The 12,159-nt window shown below is 48.4% G+C and overlaps 1 protein-coding gene across 1 annotated transcript in view; it reads right to left on the bottom strand.

The window, feature by feature from the left end:
- The window catches only part of Myrip (myosin VIIA and Rab interacting protein), a 169,351-nt gene extending 157,439 nt beyond the window's left edge, over window positions 1–11,912 (bottom strand). Inside the window, exon 1 of the mRNA XM_021172036.3 lies at window positions 11,652–11,912. The gene's annotated coding sequence lies outside the window, so the exon portion shown is untranslated. The remainder of the gene's footprint in view (window positions 1–11,651) is intronic.
- Between the last annotated feature and the right edge of the window lie 247 nt (window positions 11,913–12,159).

The raw sequence follows: 12,159 nt of genomic DNA, 5'->3' as shown, positions 1-12,159 counted from the left end.
TCCTCTTTGTATTAAAGTAAAAAAGAAAATTAAAGTTCTGTATTTAAAAAGAAAACAACTTCTAAGTCATAAACCAAAGAAGAAAGTATAATTGAAATGTTTAAACTATGTGAACAGAAAAGTAACAACAAAATCGCAAAACATTCGGTTGCCAACACCACTGAAGCAATGGTTAGAAACAGAATCAGGATGCACACAGATAAAGGGAAAGTCGATGCTTTGCCATCTGAAGGGACTTTCAAAAGCCTGCTGAGCATGGCGGTGCGCTCTAACAAAGTCAGTCCTTAGGAGAGAGAGAAGGATCATCATGAATCCATGGCTAGCCTGGGCTACATAGAAAGACTCTGTCTCAAAATGAAAGAATTAGAAGGAGAAAGGAAGGGAGGGAGGGAATAAAAGAGGGAGGGGATTTTTTTTTTTAAATGAGAACAGAGATTAATAAATAGAATGATGCAGTAGAGAGGAGAAAGGCAAAATTTGGTTCTTTGGTAAATACAAATAATTTATGCCTTTGGAAAGATGAGGAAGGGCCCCAGGCTGGGGATGGGAAGAGGCCTGGGCAGAGCCCCTTCCTGCTACAGTCCTCCTTTCCCCAGTATCTGGAAGGTTCCTGAGTAGAAAGGAACACACACAAACAGCAGCTTATGGAGATGCTAACCGGAAGGGCAAGCATTGGGTATCTGGAGCTGTGAAAGGAAGGATTCTCACTTGGGAGGCACAGAGACCTCAGGGGAAATTTCCCACTGGACCACAAAGCTAGAAATGCCCTGACCAGTCTCATAAAGACTTCGGTCAAGAATGCAGTTATGGGGGCCATTCTAGCTGTTCTAATTAGAGAGTAGATTAAACCACAGAGGCTGTGCTGTGTATCAGCCCAGTAATCAAAATTCCTCATGATTAGTGTGGCGGTTTGAATGAGAATGCCCCCCCGACCCCCCATAAGCTCATGTATTTGAACACCAAGTCTTCAGTTGGTAGCACTGTTTGTGAAAGTTTAGCAGGAAGAAGTATGTCACTTTGAGAGTTGAAAGACACATTCCATTTCCAGTTCACTCTCTGTCTGCTTCATGCTTGTGGTCCAAGATGTGAGCTCTCAGCTTGCTGCTGTAGCAGCCATGCCTGCCTGCTGCCCTGCCTCGGCAGGGATGGAGCCATAAGCCCAAACAAACCCTTTCTTCTATTAAGTTGCCCTGGACAGCAGTTTTTTAAAAAGTAGCAAATACAATTTGTAACTTATTTTTCAAAGGAAACAAAACAATGGAACCGCACTTGTGTAACAAGAAAGCAAACAGCAGGTGCCATGTTTCCTGAGGTTAAAGGGACACAGTGAAATGAAACTGGACATGATGGGTCAAGACAAACAGAGTTTGAAGACACATGTTCGCACAGATCTAGCTACATAATTGCTACTTTTCTCATCCTGTAACCAACTCACCTGACCCGAAGGAATCTAAGAAAGAAGTTTAAAGGAATACAGTCAGAAGCAGTGGCAGAAGTGACGAGCTGCAGGTCACATGACATCTGCAGTCAAGAAGCAGGAAGTGATGAATGCTGGTCTTTAGATCACTGTCTTCTCTTGGTTGAGTCTAGGAGCTAGCCCACGGATGCTGCCACCCTCATTTAAAGTGTGTCTAACATAATATAGAAACTCTGTATGCCAGAGTTTGTTTCCATGGTTATTCTAAATTCCATCCAGTTGAGAGGAACTGTCACAGTCTATGATCAGAAAGGAACAGTAAAGAGGCTTTGGTTGCTTTTCCTCCCAATTCCGAAACACAACCCCAGCTTCTGGCTTCCGGCTTCGCAGCTTACAAGACAACCCTGAATTCCTAACAAAAAGAAGTCTGAGAGCAGTTCACAGCTATCTGAGCTGCTCCGACCCAGTCAAAGAGCCACTGCTGAAGGACTTTGACAAACAGCCAGGGTAGATCCCAAGGCCAAGGGCTCCTCTGGCTTCCAGACACCTGTCTTTCCCCAAAGGTCTGCTCAATGAGACTAAATTATCAGACCACAACATGGCTATGCTCATGGAAGCCGGAGAGCGCACATCTGTCTCCTCAATGACAGAACATTGTAAATTGAAGCCACAGAGTGGCATTCCATAGGGTTTTTCTTATCTTCAATGAGTGAGACATATAAATATACACACAAACTAACTCTAATTATATAGGAAGAATAACAGTTACGATAAAAATACATAAGCAAGGACTAAGAGATAGTTCAGAGAGCAAAATACTTGCCACATAATCATACAGACTCAACTTTATGATCTCCAAAAAAGTCACACAATGGCACATGTATAACCCACACAACAGCACATGTATAATCCACGTACTAGGGAAGTGGTCACAGTCAGATCCTTAGAGTTCACTGACGAGCCAGCCTAGCAGAAGTAGAGAGAGGTTGAGGAAGACCCTTAATATTGTACACACACACACACACACACACACATTTGAATACACAGCTTCATAAAGCACTCTTGACTCTCCTTAAAGGAATGTAAGGAATTCATTCTTAGGTAGGAAGCAGGTACAGTCTCTTTGTGAAGGACCTGGACACCTCCACGCCATTGACCTTCCTAACCTTCAAACTGCATTGTGCTGTTCTGGTCTCCCCACTGCCAGCAACTGAGCAGAAACCCTGCCTTGTAACAGCTTTAATGGCACCATTGCATCAACTGTGGTCCTCGAGGGCAAGAACCGATTGCTCGATGTTGGACTCTGTACCCTGGGTCAGGTGACAAAGGGTGAAGCTTGGGGGAGCTGCTTCCCTGGGTATCCTTATGTGCAGCTCCACGCCCCCCTTCACACATACAATCTGCCCCCACTGAAGGTTCTGCCAAGCACCTGGCCAATTAACAAACACCCATTCTCCCAAGCAGATAAGCACTCATGGAATGGTTAGCCAATAGAAAGGATGCTTAGGCAGGCAAGCACCTACTACTTTTAAAACAACAGAACGGGGACAAGAATGTAAGCGGACAGCTCATTAGTGGGTGTTTCCATGTGATGATACCTCTCAGGCCAGGAAGGTTCCCAGCCAGTGGGGTTTGAAAGCAAAGCTTTTTCAACCCTGCATCCATCTGGACGAAAATCAAAAGTCTGCTGGACAAAGAATGCAGCACTTTTAGAAGCAACTGCGGAGTTAGGGCGGGCTTTAATTTCCTCCTTTCTCTGCTCACCGGTAGGTAGTCCTATATAACGCATGTGTCTTATCTTAATAAATTAAATCCTGTCAGTCTCAAATCCCACATCGCCTACGAAGTATCCTATCTGGGCAGTCCTGCCTCTGGCCTGCTCTTCATGACTCCCGATCAACTGATGCTCTTTGGAATGGGTCAGGCACTGTTTGGGCTTCTGCATATTTATCAACTCTTGTAAAGTTACCTTCCAATACTGAGCTCACCGAGATCCACCTTCCTTTGGTATAAGTTGGTTTTGCCCAGTATTTTTGTCACAGCGCAAGAAAACCAACTAGTACACAAACTGGCTTCTATATATTGGCCATAACCAATTAACTAATGTAATTATCTGCAAAAAGATCCCACTGGAAAGAACAGTAAAGGCAGCGAGTTGCTGGGGAATGGCCGACTAAGGTGCACTGTGCAGACAGGGCAGAATACACCATTACAGAGGCAGGCACCGATGATTCTGCGACACAGGAAAGCTTCAAAGTCATAACTAAGTGAAAGAAGTCAGAAGCAAGGTGGCATTTATTGTATCGCCGGATGATCCCAGGTAGGAGAAACCGAGGGTGGGCAAGTGCCCAGGCTGGTACTGGTGCTGGTAACCGAGGGTGGGCAAGTGCCCAGGCTGGCACTGGTGCTGGTAACCGAGGGTGGGCAAGTGCCCAGGCTGGCACTGGTGCTGGTAACCGAGGGTGGGCAAGTGCCCAGGCTGGCACTGGTGCTGGTAACCGAGGGTGGGCAAGTGCCCAGGCTGGCACTGGTGCTGGTAACCGAGGGTGGGCAAGTGCCCAGCCTGGCACTGGTGCTGGTTTGCTGCTACAGGTGCTTTGTAAGCAGTGAGGGGGGAGCTGTTGCTGGGCAGGTGTTTTCTTCTGAAAGTAACAAGGATGTTGTGAGGCTATGAGACTGTGCTGTTCACTTACTGCACGCCCTGGGTTTACTTCGAACTCTGAATTATAAGTGTTAACTGAGTGAATTGTGCCGAGTGTGAATTATACCTCCATGCAGATGTTAATTTTAAAATGACATAAACAACTCTAAAGCATCCAAGTCCCTAGAGCTTTCTGGAGAGTGTCACAGAGCTTCATTACCATCTAAAAGGAACGTTTGTTGAGGGATACCATCCATGAGTAAGACATGCCAACTGAAAAAAGGGATGGACAGTATCCTTTCTGTAAACTACAGATTCAAGGTAAACTATGGTAGGACTTGGGGTGGGGGCAGGAGGGGTGGGGGGAGGGTGGGGCAGAAGAGCTTAAAATTCATATTCAAGCCTAAAGAGTCTGGAGTGGATATGAAAGTTTTGAAGAACAAGTCTTAGACGGGATGATTTATTCCAAAGTTTTGGTAACTAAGTAAACTGGTATTGACCCAGGAATCACGAGACAAACGGGGCAGAACAGAGTCAAGAGACAGAGCCAGAAGCAAAGCGAACCAAAATCAGTATCTGGCTGAGACGGCAACAGTTAAATGAGAAAATAACAAATTACTCATTCCGTGATAACAAGATAGATGGTTTCCATTACAGAAAGCCGTCAGACCTCTGCCTCAGACGACACATAAATATAAACGTCAGCAGCGTCTCACTGCAGAACTGAATAGGCTGTGGACTCCCACAAAGGCTGTGTCATAGGGCAGACAGCGGTTGAGCCGATTCTGGTACAGCTGGCCTGGTGGGATCAGCTATGAGAGGGAAGGCCCTTCTTATGACGACTGCAAGCGCCTCTGAGGTCCCAGGTGATGGACAAGCATTCCATTGTCTCGATCACTGTTATTATTAAATTATCATTATTAGTCTGACCTGGGCCCAAAAGAGGAGTCTGAGAGTGAGTGGACCAAGACATATAGTTCAGAGGTGAAAAGCCCTGCAGTGAGAAAGGACAGAAGGCAGAGAGAAAAATAAAATAATCTCTCAGGGGTGTATACGGTGTCAGCACTTCCAGGGCAGTCACTAAGATTAATCAAACCTAAACCAGCCACAGTGGAAGACAGGAGAAATGGGAACTCTCAACATGGTGTAGTGGAAAGAGGAGAGTCACAAAAGCCCGAGACTGTAATCGACAAACCCCACTGGACCAAACCCCACAGAGAGGCTGGTCAGGTACTACTCAGTCCGGGAATGCAGACACTAGACACTCACATAGGACCACAAGATTTATCAAGGACATTTACGGCAAACGGGAGAGATCTCTTATTGTCCACCAATGGGTAATGTTTGAACCCAGGTGAATTAAAGATGAATCACAAAGGCCTAAGTTCAAATCCCCAGAAGCCATATAAAGATTCAGGCACCACAGCAAGCATCTGTAACTCCTGCTGCACTACAGTGAGCTGGGCAGTGGCAGTGGGCAGCACCCAGAAGGTCTCATGCCAGCTCGCCTGTTGGAGGTGGCTGTAAACATCAAAAGACTCTGCTTCAACCAAGGTGGAGTGTGAAGACCAACATTCAAGGTTGTCCTCTGACTTCCACACACATGCTTGGTATGAGCAGGCATGCAAACAGACGTCTCTCTCTCTCTCTCTCACACACACACACAATCATACATATAAACCCACACATTATATATACATACATATATGTATACATATATATATACACACACACAAATACATAAGTCATATATACAGACATGTGGGAAGCCACATGTGCCGTTGCAGGGTGGCGCAGGCTACTGCTGGCCACCATGCATAAGTTTGGGCAAACAACCAATGTGAACTTATGCAGTAAAGTTTTTTCGCCAAAACACTGCCTGGCCTGGGCATGATAATGAGGCTCTGCAAAGTACTAAGAGAGTTAACCAATCAGATGTGAGACATGCAAATGAGGTATGTTAATGAGGTTTTGTGAGGTACTGAGAGAAAATAACCAATCAGATGAGGAACATGCAAATGAGGTAGAATGCACAACCAATCCGGGTGTGAGACATGCCTCTCCTAGGCCTATATAAGCAGCACCAGTTCTGGGCTTGGGGTCTCTTCGCCTCTGCAATCAAGCTCTCCCAATAAACGTGTGCAGAAGGATCCTGTTGCAGCGTAGTTCTTGCTGGCAAGTCGGATCCGCGCAAGACAGACACAAAGTATTTTTGCTTTTTGTTGTTGTTTCATAAGAATGGACAAAACTACTGTGGTGGTTTGAATTAGAAATGCCACCCACAGGCTCAAGTATTTAAACACTTGGTCCCCAGTTGGTGGCGCTGTTTGGGAAGGTTACAGAACCTTTAGGGCATGGAACCTTGCAAGAGGAAGGAGGTCACTGGGGGCGGGCGGGCTTTGAAGGTTTAGAGCTTAGCCTTGCTTCCTCTTCACTCTCTTGGCTTCCTGTATGATGAAATGTGATCAGTCAGCTTCCTACAGCCATGCCTTCCCCAGTATTAGAGACTCACTCCCTATTTGGAACATTAAACCAAAATAAACTCCTTGCCCCATAAATAGCTTTTGGTAATGGTGTTTTATCACAGCATTAAAACTAACTAATAAATCTATACTGGTCAATGAACATCAACACATCTTTAGAGGTTTAATAATAATAATAATAATAATAATACAGAACCAGGTAAGACAGTCTTCCATGACAACTGAATTTTAACACAAAGAGGAAGTAGCTACTGAAAGGCACACACTTGGTCTCAATGTGGCCGGTGGCATGAATTTGATTCCAAGTCCTCAAACATCCCTGGTGGAACTCCCCCCGCCCCATGCTCAGGAAGAGTCTTCTATCTCTGGCTCCTAAGTACAACTAACAGATGCCAAGGAGGACACAGAGTGGCAGGAAGCTCTCACCGCCCGCCCAGTAGGAGGATGCAGCCATCTGGGGAAGCTGCCTTGGAGACTCAGCCCCTGACCGTCACCTTGACTCAAATAGCGTGTGAACTTGGAAAGAGCACTGAACTTTTGTTTTTAAAAGGTTTATTTATATGTAGTTGTCATCAGACACACCAGAAGAGGGCATCAGATCCCATTACAGATGGTTGTGAGTAATCGTGTGGTTGCCGGGAATTGAACTTCAGGACCTTCGGAAGAACAACCAGTGGTCTTAACTGCGGAGACATCTCTCCAGCCCAACACTGAACTTCTGAAGCCCAGATTTGTCTATAACTAGAAAGGCCATCATTCTGAGACCTGGAAAGAGAAAGGTGCTGTACAGTACCCAGTGCACATAAGCACTGTCCATTCTCACCCCCACGAGCTACATCTTCAATGTCAACTGCACCTTATTTGGAAACACGGGAGACACAGCTCTGGCCTGTCGGTCGAGGGTGTTTCCAGAGACATTTAACTGAAGAAGAAAAGGCCAACCTGAAAGTGAGTGACACTGTACCACGAACTGGGGTCCCAAGAAAACTGGGTGGGCACCAGCATCATCTTTCCACTTCCTGACTGTGGATCCAGATGTGAGATCAGCAACTGTGCTGGCTGGTTTTGTGTGTCAGCTTGACACAGGCTGGAGTTATCACAGAGACAGGAGCTTCAGTTGAGGAAATGCCTCCATGAGATCCAGCTGTAAGGCATTTTCTCAATTAGTGACCAAGGGTGGGAGGGCCCATTGTGGGTGGTGACATACCTGGATTGGTAGTCTTGGGTTCTATAAAAAAAGCAAGCTGAGCGAGCCAGGGGAAGCAAGCCAGTAAGTAACATCCCTCCATAGCCTCTGCATCAGTTTCTGCTTCCTGACCTGCTTGAGTTCCAGCCCTGACTTCCTTTAGTGATGAACAGCAATGTGGAAGTGTAAGCTGAATAAATCCTTTCCTTCCCAGCTTGCTTTGGTCATGATGTTTGTGCAGGAATGGAAACCCTGACTAAGACAGCAACCTTACATTTGCGATCCCGCAGCCATACCTACCCAGTCATGACAGCGAGCATCCTGGGACTGTGAGCAAAACAAATCCTTCCTTCCGTAATTGCTCTCATAAGGAGTTTTGTCACAGTGGTGAAAAAGAATACAGTCACCAAAAGAACACAGCACAACACTCATCCACACAGGCATCGACAGGGGGCTGCCTCACTTAGCCTTCTCCATGCCAGATCTCACATCCTCACCTCCTGATTTGAACTCTCCCTGCAAGATGCTGAGAGAACTTATCCCAGTAACCTATCCGTTCCTTAAAACTCACCATAGATAGCGCTCTGTGAAAGAAGCCATTTGGCCTTGTGAAAGAGAACCTTCAAACTGTTGGGGGATTCTAGGTTGATATATAACACACATACCTAGCCAAGCTTTCTCTAATACCCCAAGGATGTGCCACCATAGTCCCACAGGACTGAGGAAAAGGCAGCATTGGCTCAGCTCACAAAACAGCCCCCAAACCCCAGATGGAGTCTATCCATGGACTTAGTAGTAGGGACCAAAAGGGGCCTTCCAATCAGAGAGCAGAAAACATTATTTGTGAACATTATTTGTTTCTGGAGATCCTGGGCTGTTGGATTTTATCCCTGTCATGATGGTGGGTGTCTGGGTTCTCCAGCTAACATGTGGCCACTATGTGGCAACAGCCCCGACAGGTCATAGATGAGTTGAAATGTTATGATTCCATCCAACTTTTGACTTTGAGGAATTAGAAATAAAGCCATTCATATTTTTTCATTTATATCACACCACTTAAGATGAGCGCCATTCAAATGTACCCGGTGGGAGAGAGATACAGGGAGTAAACTGAACCCCACTGCTCAGTGTCTGCTATACCCGGGGTCTCCCATCACCCCAATCAAAGGACACTGATCATCCGTGAATGGGGGGGACAGCCAACCCAGAGCCTAAGATGAGACTTTTTCTACTAGTTGTCTGCCATAGATAAATGACTCTTGGTTTGAGCTCATTAAAAAGGAAGGTTAAAAAAAATTAAGCCAGAGATGGCTCACACCATTAATACCAGTACTCCAGAGTCTGAGGCAGGGGAACACCACAGGTTTGAGTTCAGCCTGGACTATATAGAGAATCCCATGAACCCTGAGCTATAGGTAAGACATTGTCTTAAAGGACATAGAACTAGGAAGCTCTCATTTCAGCTTGATAGGCAAATGATGGGATAAAGATGAAGTGAATGTTGCCTGGCCAAACTAAACAAGGTGACAGCTGCCTCTGGGGCTGCTGCCCTTCATGAGTTACAGGGAAACTACGAAGCTTTTTGTTCTTAGTCTGAACACCAGATACACAGGTGTGGCTAGTCTATTAAAATCCATCAAATATACACTCTAAATATTTACCCATTTTATTTTGTTTTATCTGTGTATACATGCCTGGGTGTATATATGTGTGCCATGTGTGTTTTATGCCTGTAGAGGTCAAAATAGGATGTCAGATTCCCTGGAACTGGAGTTACAGATGGTTATTTGCCAACACGCAGGTGCTGAGAACCGAACCCAGGTCCTCTGCAAGAGCAGCCAGTGATCTTAACTGCTGAGCTGTCTGTCCAACCCTAAATGTACACTTTTGAGCTGTAAAACTTTTTTGCAATTATACTTTAATAACATGTTAAGACAAATTGACCAAGGCTGAAGACCTTGAGTTCTGCTTTCCCTGAACTCTGAGATAAGACCACTTCAAACATAATCAGAACTAAGCAGGCAAAAATGGAGGTGGTGGAGGGGGTGCTACTGTTTCTATGAGGCACCGTTTGGCCAGAGAGAATCAAATGGATCTGAATACCAAGTCACCGTCATGTTTTCTTACCCCACTCCCCCACCTCACCACCCCCCCACCCCACCCCGGACATGATCTACAAGACTGCTAGTTTAACACCAGATGTGGCTAGCAGGACATTTTCCCAAACGTGAGTGAATTCCATCCTTCCCTCTCCCACACAGAAAGATAAAATCCAGATCTCAAAAAGACTCCTGCCACAGACATCTTCTTCAAAGAGACATTCATGCTTGACTATATATACACACACATGCCCAGAAACAACCATACACCACGAGGCGGGTTGGAGGAGGGGAGGCAATTTCTCCTTATACCTCCAGAGAGTCCCCAGCTAAAGAGACACAACTTCTAGTTCAGAGGCACCCCCTCCATAGGTGGGGGGAAGATCAGGAAAACAGCTACCCACTGGATTCCAATCTGAAGATGGAAAGCAGTCTTCAAAGCTTTACCAAAACTAAATATCTCTAGAAAAAGATATTTAGATCTGCAAACAGGGTCCTGTTGTTGCTGTCAAATCCTTGAAATCACCTCATTTCCATATCACTCCTCCCGAAAGATCCCTTACAACATCTTCCCTCTACCACAACCCCAGCGCTTTTTCACATCGTAGTACCCCGGGAGCCCCAGGAGCGGGGGGGGGGGGGGGGCGCGGAGAAATAAAGAAAAAAAAAAAAACGCCTGTCAATTATCCCAGGACTATGTGTAACAGTGTCATTACTGAGTATCAAAACTGCAGCTGGAGGTCAGAGGGTGAGAAGGACATGTGGGAACAGGGAAATGGCAGGGCAGGAGGAACAATCTCTCTCCCGTCCCTGGGAAAGTCTCAAGATAATAAACAAAATGTATATTATAGGTAAGGGGTGGGGCGGACAGAAATGTAGTCTGAGCGGATGGGAGAGATCTTCAGAGAAAGCTGCTTTTCGGTGTGTCAGCTCCCTCCCTTTGGTGTGTCTTGAAAGAGCAGCTGGGACACACGTCCTGAGGACAAGGTTTATTTGGGAGACCAGAAGCCAAACACAGTCTATGTAAGCCCTGGCGCTTAGCAGAGTCCTGGACTCCACACTCTGCAGAAACATCAGTCAATTGAGTGACTAGAAGAGGATGGAGCCTCGGATGCGGCAACTGTGAGCGTTCCCACCACACAAATACTCCACAGCACGCTCACACGGAAGACAGCCAGACGTTACCCCCAAAACCGCTATTGAGACCCTGTGGATGAGCTCGAGACCTCAACAAGTCTCCTGTCTTTGAAGATAGGAGGAACGGAGAAAGAGCAGGATGAAGGAACACCGCGCCCAGTGCCTCACCAGCGCACCTCTCCTCCTCAGGCAACCGGGGGCTGAGCCCAGACGCAGTCTGCCTTGGGGGTTAATGTTGTGCCCTGGCCGTGACCTTCGGCGAGTCCCTAATTAGCCCCATTTTACAAACATTAAGAGTCTAAAAGAGTCACGTGGTCCGTGCTGGCCGGCTGCCGGGTGCGCACCGGGTGGTTTGAGGCGCCCGCCGGAGCGCGGATCCCTTAGCAAGGTGCGCGGCGCACCGCAGCCCGAGCGCTACGTGGCCATCGGGGAAACACAGGGGTCAGCTCCCGCCCCCGTAGCCACGGAAAGAGGCGGATCTGACTCTGTCGAGGCTAAGTCCAAGTCCCCACCGTCCCCTCCGCATAGGCAGGCTGGCCATGTCCCGCAGCCCTGGCCCCAGACGCGCACCAGGTGCGGGGGACCGCGCGCGCGACATCTTCAGACACCCACCCCAAAAGTTGCGGCAACGTGGCAGGGAAGCATGGCATCGAGCTGCGGGCGCGGAGGGAAGGGCTCGAGGACTCACCCGGGGTGGCCGGCCTGGAGTGGGTCGGCGGCGGAGCTCATGGATGGCGGCCAGGCTCACAGCCACCGCGCCTCGGATGGCCCCGAGTCACCTGCCGCAGCCTGCGTCCAGCGCGCGATCCCGAGGCTGCAGATCGCCGGTGCGCCCGAGCTGGGGCCGCAGTCACAGCGGGAGCCGGGCAGCGCGGGCAGGACGAGGGCGCGCGGCGGCGAGGGAGGCGCCCGCTCCAGGCTTCCAGCCAGCGCCAGCCCAAGCCGCTGCGGCCGCCGCCACCTGCGGGCCCCGCTGACCGCCAATCACAGGCGCCCGGGGCGGCGGCGCGTGCGGAGGCGGGGCGGGGGCGCGTGCGGGGCGGCTGGCGGGAGCGGCGGCGACACCAGCGCGCCTGCGCCGGGACACCGGCCGCCTACCCCGCGGGTTCCTCGCGAGCTCCCCGGGTGCGCGGGTGGCACGCGCCGGGAGGGGCGGGGCGCATAGGGAAGAGGCGGGGCTGGGGCTGCGCGCACCC

Source organism: Mus caroli, unplaced genomic scaffold (genome assembly GCF_978045245.1).
Source record: "Mus caroli unplaced genomic scaffold, Mus_caroli_1 scaffold_11, whole genome shotgun sequence".
In the NCBI taxonomy this organism is placed as follows: Eukaryota; Metazoa; Chordata; class Mammalia; order Rodentia; family Muridae; genus Mus; species Mus caroli.
Note: the sequence above shows the minus strand (reverse complement) of the source record. Positions and strands in the feature narration are given on the sequence as shown.